We start from the raw sequence: 10,557 nt of genomic DNA on the forward strand, positions 1-10,557 counted from the left end.
ACCCTATAATCATACCGTCCAAAGCATTCAGTAATAGATATGGACAAAAGTGCAACAGTTACTTAAGCTAACATGCTTTGAATAAAGTACCCGTGTCAACCAAATTAAGTGAAGTGTGTATAATTTCTATAGATATGATTTCTATTAATGTATAGAATCAAAACACATCACAGCAAATGTCAAACAAGGCAATTAAACCATATAAACATGCCTTCTACCTATTCATGCGAGCATTAGAATATCTCAGCCCCCTTTACTAATCTCCCCATTATTCGTTATTACAAATTATTACAGGCCAAATAAATAATATAAACAGAATAAAACAATCATAAGCCCAATAAGACAACTATAAGCCCAACACAAAGGAACACTCTGACTTTCTGGGCCTTCAATAGTCTTGCTCTTTGGACCACCAACATGCCCAAATTCTAAGCTTACAAAGACAACTAGAATGCACCCGAATCCAGTACTCAGGTCCAACAACACATATGACCCATTAAACCAGGCCCAGACGCGAAGAAAATTGTCTTTCTTACCAGTAACCAACAACAAATGACACAAGTAACAACCCATGAAAACTAATTACTCAAATAACTTCATATATATATGTATACCCAGAGAAATAATTAGGTGTTATAGCTAGTGAAGAAACTGGACTTGTTAAACATGATATCCTAGAGGTAAGTAGCACATGAATAAGAATAGAACAAAAATTCCCAAAGAGATTTCAACAGGCAGGGGTTTAAAACAAACATGATACAAAATTGATGCAATAAGAGTTCACATATAGAAGGTTTTCCGGGAGGGTCTAAAGTAAGACATGGTTGAGACTAGTCCTATAAAATAATTATATAGACACAGTTCTGTGGGGTGATAGAGTAACTAGCAAGTACTTATTTAATTCTAAAGAAACCAGAGATTCTTTAGGTTGATCATGTATGACAAGTTAAGTTATGCATCCAGGATTACCCAATGGCATTATACTCAAGTAAATTTAATACTAGCATGGCAGGGTTTCATCATGATAATAGAATTAGAGTAACATAGAACAATTAAAACTTTATTGGGGTTCACTAAAGGTATAAACATAAGTCATGCTTGGTCTGAAAGCTTAAAAAGTATTGGTATGCAAGAGCTCATACGATCATGGATTAATTCTAAGGAGAGTTATCAGCATGTATATGATTGCACCAAATATGAAATATAAGGTAGGAATGGTCACAACTAATTGATAATCAAACAGGACTTCTTAAAAGCAGGCAGACTAGTAGGCAGAGTCCAAACCAACTTACAAAACACCCACTTAATTGAAATATGAGAGATTTAATACATTAGAATTTTAGGCAGACATCAATCACCTCAAAAAGGTTTAAGAAATCTAAGATGATACAGGGACTCATGGTAGATGAAAATATGCAAAATTCAATGTTAATATGAAAGTCAAGTAACACTTAAGAGGGCTAGAACTTTACTCCAATCGCCTGCTGTCACACCTCCTTTTTTACACACCCGGAGGTAGTACAAGGGAGTTTTTCCAATTTAAGTGACATTATTCGAAATGAGATTTTTTATTCATTTTTTGTTTAGAGTCGCCACTTGGAATATTTTAATTAGTTTTCCACGTCACCGATTTATTTTAAATTCCAAATCGAGGAAATTTCGACTTTCTTTTTGAAGTTTGCGAACTAGAAATTCTGAATAAGAAATTTTGTTAACCCGAGGGAAGGTGTTAGGCACCCCCGGATTCCGTGGTTCTAGCACGGTCGCTTAAAATCATAATTGGCCTATTGTCTGACTTTAATACATGTTTTAGCCTATGGTTCTTTTTAACTCATTAGCCGCTTTTTATTAGGTTAAAAAAGATTTTAACGTCATCTAAAATACATCTTTGGACCACACCACATGAAATGCACCCACAGTCCGAGACACATTTTACTTAGCGTTATTGAGATTTAGATTTGGGTCACATGAAATGCACACCCGAGTTTAGGATGGTAATTTTTAAAATAGCGCGCCTAAAGCAACTACGCATTTTCAAGTTTGCGAGGGCCATGAAAATCCAACTAAATGGCACGCCTCGATTCCTAAGGATTAAAATATTAATTAAGCGAGGACCATATATTTTGAGATTTTATTTGGTACAGCATGCCTCGATTCCAATTTTTAAAGGAAAAGCTCAAACTAAACTTTGAGGGCCATAAATTATGTGTTTGGTTAATATTGCACATCTCAAATTATTTTCAAGTGGCTAATTAATAAATGAAAGCTTTAAGGGGATTCTGATTTTTTTACACTAAAAGTTTGAACTTATTTAACAAACTTATAAACTTTGTTCAAATACTCAATTACTTAAGGAAATCATCCCAGATAGCGGCAACTTGAACAGGGCACTGGATTTGATGAAAATAAAATAGGCTCGAACAACAAAAGACACGCAATCCAATGAGCAAATGCTTTCAAGTTTGGGCCCAAAAATGAGCCCAATTATTGGTAGAAGAAAGGGCATCCATGACACATCCAATGCATCTGAAATTGGACTTTTATCAATTGGGCCAGCATTAGGCCCAATCTTCAGACCCAAACACTTGTGCAAATTCAATTAAATGCCCAACCAACTAAGACCATACAAAACACAAAATTAAACTGACATTTATTTCAGAATTTTTACTATTGAAACACCAACCTACTAATTAACCATTCTGCATTTTTAATATTCACACTTAGCATGCTCACAAGTAAATCAAGATCAAATCAACGCATAGCTCAAATTTTAGAGTGTTCTGGACCATTTCCCTCCTTTTAAACATGATTCCATACCCACTAAATTCAAAAACACATTCAGCTACCCAATTACATAAACATAGCACCATCCAAACACAACCAACATGTTACAATAGCTTAAACGAACTAACATAGCAGAAAAGACTCTAATGCAGTCCACATTATAGGATTTAGCATGATTGAATATAGAGTCTAACTACTAGTTCAACAAAACAAATTGTTCCCCAATTTCTTATAATAGTCCCAAGTTAGATACAATAGTAAAAGTTCACCATCCAAACCAGAACTCACTAGACGATATGACACAATCAGATTACTAAAAAAACAATATCAAAAGAAATGCGACTGAATCACAAAATAACCAATGCTATGCTTTAAACTTCTGCTTTTCATTTTATTCTTCAAGTCAAGCCTCACATGAGGTAGAATTCAGAGATCATGTACCTGGGAATAAGGGGAAAGCAAGAAGAAGTAAGGGATTAGTAGGCATCAGCAACAGAACAGAGTCCCAGATTCAGCAGTAGAACAGTGAAATCAGCTCAAGAGCAATCAATGAAACAGTGAAGGAATAAAAAAACCAAACCCAGCTTCAAACCAAAATCCAAGCCATTTCTCAAACCAGAAGTGTGTCTAGTGAAATTTTCAAGTGCTTTAGCTAACAAAGAGAAATAAGCAATCCAAACAAGCAGAATTTTGGTAGTCTTCAACCATGGAATGCAGGAATTCAGAAATTTTTAAAGAACTCAACCGTTTCAGCTTTTTTAGGGATTTTTGTCTCTAATATTTTCTAAAAACCTCTCTTCAACCTCAAGTAGTGATGCCTTTATAGGCAAGCTTCTAGGGCATCAGAAATAGGCTAAGTTTTGCACATAAAAACGTTTCAGAATTTTCATTTTTGCTTAGGTACCCCTAGCTTAAAACTCAGATTTTTAGAATAGTCTTAAAGGTACCTTCCTAGCAGCTTCCTAATCAGTTACTCAAAGATTCTGCTAGCCTAAATTCCTAAATTACCCCCTTAAACCCTGGTATTACCCCTGAACCCATGGGTCATGGGTTAGATTGACCCAATTGTTCAAACCCAGCCTGGGCTTGCAAAACCCAATTCGAATCCTTTCTTTTTGGGCTTTTGACAAACTCAATTTCATAAGGTTTAAACGCATTCGATCCTAAAGGAAAACAGAAATCCTTTGAACTGAGACTAAAACAAAAGAGAAAGAAAAAGGGATTGATTAACACTAACTAACGGAAAACCTAAAACTAACACCAGAAATTTGCTAAAAGTCGAAACATGCAATCAAACAAAATCTGTTAACAGACTAAAAATATAAAAAAGAAAAGAAGAGGACAGAAAAAGGATGAAGATGAGAAAACGAAAATGAGAATAGAAAAGAAAAAAGAAAAGAGATTACCTAACGGAAGACTTGAAAGGCATGGCGTTGAGGAAACTTGCTTTGAACGACTTTTTTCATTCCAATTTCGAACCAAAATTGGTGCTCCTCGCCGGTTCTTGCCAAAACCGACGAGAAACATCAATTTAAGCCCTAAACGGTCTTTTAAGCTTGAAGGAGTCAAGAGATTTTTGGGTTGTTGTTTGTTTCTGCCTCTTTAGATCTAAAACGGGCACACCTTTATGATGACTCGAGGGTCATGGATGGTGGATTTGAAGAGGGGAAGCCATGAGGGTGTTGTGGTTGAAGTGTGGGACCGTTTGGAGGTGGTGCAGCCGGTAAAAATGGCAGATCTCCTAGAGGCGGCGCTAAGGTTCTTCGCCTCTGAGTTTGGGAAGATAAGAGACAAAAGGGATGTTTGGACTTAGTCGAACTGAATGAGGTTCAGACATATTAATCAAAATGGGGGGAGTAATTTGAGCCGTCGGATCTGATGGACGAAGGGATGATATTGGATTAAAATTAGCATACTCTAAACTATGTCGTTTGGGATCAAAAAGGGCTGACCGAGTTGGACACGGGTTTGGGCTGGCTCTGGTTGGGTTTGGACGGGTATTGGGTACTAAACAATTGGGCTTGGAGAATTTAAAAGGACTTGGCCCAAATCATACTTCCCTTTTTTGTTTTCCTTTTTCTTTAAATTTCAAAATTATTTTAATTCTTTTCTTTTACAAGAATAAAAATAAAAACCTAACTTAATTCCTAACCCAAATTATCCTACCAAATTAAATTAATTAACCCTAATAATTACCACAACTAATTAAATACCAAATTAAAGGAAAACTAACAAAATTCAAAGCTAAAAATTAAACAATGCAAAATAAATCATTTTTGTGATGTTTTTATATTTTGTAAAACATTAATTACTAATTAATCTAAAAAATGTAAAATTAAACCTAAATGCAAGTGCAACATATTTTTGTATTTTTATGATTTAAACAAAATTAAACATGCACACAAATGTAAACAATCAATAAAATTCTACAATAATTCCTAAAATAACAAATAATTAAAAGGAAAAAAAAATCTAACTTGGAATTCTGTAGGAGTAATTCACGTAGGGCAAAAATCACGTGCTCACAACTGCCCCTCTTTGGTCGGAAACATGAAGAGTTTTTGGGCAAAGATAAAGTGAGCAACTACAAGTAATTTTTGCCCGTTTGAAACTCCATGAGAAGCATTTTTTTGAAAAAAGTCTGACCGAACCTTGCTTCAAAGGTTGCCTACATATCCTTGGCTGTAAAGGAATCAGGTCAGTGTAGTTCTAGAAGTTTTGGTAGCTAGGACTACCGGAAAACTGTGATTTCACTGTTGTTGTTGCTGCTACTGCTTGCTGAACTCCTTATTACACCAAAAATGGAAAAATAAAAAGCTATCTAGCTGAGCCTATCAACTACGAGTTACAAGATTTCTATCTATAAATCTCTTGAAGCTTGATCTTAAGTCTTAGCTGGTTCTTGCTGTGGACTCCGATCTGAATCTTGATGCTCATTAGCTACAAGCGCTAGTTCATCCTTCAGCTTTTAGATCAAGGCGGGACATGCGAAGCTTGTGACTTCAATCCAGTTTTGAGCAGTCTGCATCCTTCTCCACTTCAGCACTTTGAGTTCACTTCTTTTTGTTCCTTTTCTTCTTTTCTTTATTTTGGATTAAGACTCATTTTTTTGTCATCTCGAATCCTGTGCCCCGAGGTCAAACCTGCTCAGACACCAATACAAACGAACGAATGAAATTTTTCTGCCCCAGTTTTCACTAGAAAAATTTCATCAGTTATTTGCAACACAAATCTAAACTATTTCTTTATTGAAAGCAATAAAAGTCAGGATTGTGTATCCTTGGGAATAGGGAGTGAAGCCCTAAATTAGGAAGATTTCCAGGTTATGCTGGAAAGATGACCGGGTTATGCCGGAGAAGAAAAAGGGTCCTTGGGTTATGTCGGGGAAGTCATCGGGTTATGCCGGAAGAAAATAAAAAGGTCCTCGGGTTATGCCGGAAAAGTCCACGGGTTATGCCGGGAAAGAATAAAAAAGATCATCGGGTTATGATGGGGAGGTCCACGAGTTATACTGGGAAAGTCATTGGGTTATGCCGGAAAAGAAAAAAGGTCCCTGGGTTATGCCGGGGAGGTCCACGGGTTATGCCGGGAGAAAAAAAAAGGTCCCTGGGTTATGCTAGGGAGGTCCACGGGTTATGCTGGGAGAAAAGGAAAAGGTCCCTGGGTTATGCCAGAAGGTCCACGGGTTATGCCGGGAAAGTCATCGGGTTATGCCGGAAAAGAAAAAGGTCCTCGGGAAGTCCACGGGTTATGCCGGGAGAAAACAAAAAGGTCCCTAGGTTATGTCAGGGAGGTCCATGGGTTATGCGGGAGAAAAGGAAAAAGGTCCTCGGGTTATGCCGGAGAGGTCCACGGGCTATGCCGGGAGAAACGAAAAAAGGTCCCTGGGTTATGCCAAGGAGGTCCACGGGTTATGCCGGGAGAAAAGAAAAAAGGTCCTGGGGTTATGCCGGGGAGGTCCACGGGTTATGCTGGGAGAAAAGAAAAAGGGGTCCCTGGGTTATGCCAGGGACATCCACGGGTTATGCCGGGAGAAAAGGAAAAAGGTGTCCCTGGGTTATGCCAGGGGGTCCACGGGTTATGTCGGGAGAAAAGGAAAAAAGGTCCCTGGATGAGGTCCACGGGTTATGCCGGGAGAAAAGGAAAAAGGTCCTCGGGTTATGCCGGGGAGGTCCACGGGTTATGTCGGGAACAACTAGGGAATGGGACCCTATGTTAGCTAGAGATTGAAGACCCTAAGCTACGATGATTTGGGATTTTTCTTCTTTTTATTTATTTTTTTATTTTTTAGTAAAGGTGCAGGAAAGAATTTGGAGGAAACTTCCCTTTTAGGTTGATTATTGCTGCGAAGCTATTTCTAGCTCTTGCGCATTTTCCTTTTGGTTGTACCTGTTTCTTGCATGGTTGCTTTGTATTGTACCTGTTTCAATTTTTTCAAACAAAGAACAATTGTTAGTTTGATACGGTAGTTGGTTTTGTGGCCTTCATTGTTTCTGATCACTTGATCTCGGCCCAACTCTTTTGGTGAGAACCCCTATTGCTTGCTGGCTTTTCTGAAGATTGATCTCTTTCCTAAACCGAGGGACTCAACTTTTCAAAAATTTATCGTGACGGCTCGCCGTATGGGGCTTTGGTCCTTTCACTTTATTCTGCCTCTAGGGGCTTTTGCCTTTGGCTTTCTTTTCATTTTCAATAACTTTGGGTTTCAGAGCATCGGCCATCATGGCCAGTTGGGGTCGACTTGATACACTTGCTGAGGCTGGGTACTTCTTTGGACTTGGATTTTATTAAGCGGGACCCTGTAAAACCAATCTTGCCACCTTTTATTTGTATTAATTTTGGAAACAGAGTTAGACCTAAAGGGATTCAAGGAAAAGTAAACAATGGACAAGAAAATGAATTTAAAGAGAAGTGTCCTTTTCGGGGAGGAAAAAAAGACTTATCTAGAGTGCATGCAGAGTTCAATAGACATAACATGCTTCTTGGACTGGATGCCTGATCTGCACAACTATCCAACTTCTCATAAATCCATTGCGACCCGTGTTTCCAAACCGAGAAACTATGCCAGGAGTCTTTCAATACCAATGGTGGTGAGGGGTTCCTTCTTTTCGATCAACTGCGCCCTTTGCGGATTTTCGCCAATCGACCTCTCTCATTTCTCTTCTCGCCGTCACCTTATAGTGCTCTTTACGAGTTTTCACTAACAAGACTCTCTTAATTTCAATTTCTCTGCTCATCATCGCCTTATGGTGCCCGTAGGTTTTCACCAATAAGACTCTCATTTTATTTTTCTCATTTTAATTGTATCAGATCCAAACAACTGCATTCTTCAATTTTGAAACCTTTCGCCGATTGATCGGAAGGACTTGAACAAGGTTTGGGTAAAAATAATTGGATTGAATTACAACTTTAGAACCATTCGGGCGGGATCATCACCGAACCATTATAACATCTACCCCAGTTTCATTTTCAAGGAAACCTTGGATTTTTGTTTTGGTGTGACTGAACCCCAGAGAGAGGCTGCCTACTTATCCTATCGGAATCAAGTCGAACGTAGTTTAGGAAACATTTTGTTTTTGTTTTTGTTTTTTGTTTTCTTTTCTCTTTTTTTTCATCATTTCATTTTTTTCCGTTTTTCATCATTCATTTTTTTGTTACAAATGTCTTCGAGTTCTAAAGAGGGTAATGAAAGAAAGGTGACCAGCTCAAAGGGTTGGCAAAAGATTGGAGTATTTGGGGTAGCAAGAATGAAAGCCTTCATCATTCTAATCGGATAATGCTATCGCTGCAGAAGGATTAGACATAATACCTTTTGACTGCATCCGCATTCACAGCTGTTTTAGGGTCATTCCCTTCAATGTCTCCCAGATACAGTGCCCCTTTTGACAACAACTTTCTGATAACGTATAGGCCTTTCCAGTTAGGGGAAAATTTTCCTTTTGCTTCCTGATGATAGGGAAGAATACATCTTAGAATAAGCTACCCCACCTTAAAGTTTCTAGGCCGCACTTTCTTGTTATAGGCACAGACCATTCTTTGTTGATACAGCTGCCCGTGGTAGACTACGGCCATTCGCTTTTCATCGATCAGGGTTAACTGTTCCAAACGGGTTTTGACCCACTCACTGTCTTCATTTTCAGCTTCAACAATGATCCGGAGAGAAGGGATTTCAACTTCTGCGGGTATTACTGCTTCAATGCCATAAACCAAAAGATATGGGGTTGCTCCGATCGATGTGCGCACAGTAGTGCGATACCCCAGCAATGCAAAAGGCAACTTTTCATGCCACTGCCTGGAACTTTGAATCATCTTTCTCAAAATCTACTTGTTATTCTTATTTACTGTTTCGACGGCACCATTGGCTTTCGGATGATAAGGAGTAGAGTTCCGATGTGTTATCTTGAATTGTTCACATATCTTCCTCATCAAATGACTATTCTAATTTGCAGTATTGTCCGTAATGATAGTTGTAGGAATACCAAAACGGCAGATGAGGTTGGAATGCGCGAAGTCTACTACAGCTTTCTTGGTGACAGACTTGAGAGTAATTGCTTCAACCCACTTTGTGAAGTAGTCGATAGCGACCAAGATGAATCTATGTCCATTTGAAGCTTTCGGCTCAATTAGCCCAATAACGTCCATGCCCCAGGCAGCAAATGGCCAAGGTGCCGACATAGGATGCAGTTTTGTAGGCGGTGCATGAATCAAGTCACCGTGCACCTGACATTGATGACATTTTCGGACGAAGCTGAAGTAGTCTTTTTCCATAGTCATCCAGTAATAGCCTGCTCGAAGGATTTTTTTTGCCAAAGCATACCCGTTCATGTAAACTACACACTCCTGTGTGTACTTCATACATGATCCTTCTGGCTTTTTCGGTGTCAACACGTCTTAACAAGTTGAGATCCGGAGTCCTTTCGTACAAGACGTCACCACTTAAGAAGAAACCACTTGCGTGCCGTCTAATGGTTCTCGTTTGGTCTCCATTGGCTTGCTCGGTGTATTCTTTAGTTTTCAGAAATCTTTTGATGTCATGATACCACGGCTGAATATTTGGTTCTGCCTCAACCGTATTACAATAACCGTGCCTTTCCCTGATTTGTGTTTCCAAGGGATCAATGTGGGCATTGCCTGGGTATGGCAGCATCGAGGCCAGAGTAGCAAGTGCATCAGCTAGTTCATTATGACAGCGAGGGATGTACCTGAACTCTATTGACTTGAATCGCTTGCTGAGATCTTCCACATGTTGCCGGTAGGGAATAAGTTTGACATCTCGAGTCTCCCATTCTCCTTGGGCTTGTCGGATAATCAGATCCTAATCTCCCATGATTAACAATTCTTCGACATCTTAGTCGATTGCCATGTTCATACCCATAATGCAGGCTTCATACTCGACAGTATTGTTTGTGCAGAAAAATCAAAGCCGGGCTGCGGCTGGATAATGCTGACCAGTGGGTGAGATCAAGATTGCCCCAATTCCTACACCTTTTGAGTTTACCTCTCCATCAAAGAACATTTTCCAAGCATTAGTATCTTCGGATATTGCCTCAACTGAATTTACCTCTTCATCTAGGAAGTTGTTGATACCCAATTTTTTCCTATGTATTTTTTTTACATACAAATACTTTCAAAGTAGCATATATGCATATATAAATATGCCCAAATGTTTTAGTATTTTTTCTAATTTTTTAAAAAAATTTAATCAATTTATTGCCCTATTTTAGCGATATAAAAACCAATAATTATTCCCAAAGTTATCATTTTTGTGAATAA

This window comes from Nicotiana tabacum, chromosome 10 (assembly GCF_000715075.1).
Source record: "Nicotiana tabacum cultivar K326 chromosome 10, ASM71507v2, whole genome shotgun sequence".
Taxonomy (NCBI): domain Eukaryota; kingdom Viridiplantae; phylum Streptophyta; class Magnoliopsida; order Solanales; family Solanaceae; genus Nicotiana; species Nicotiana tabacum.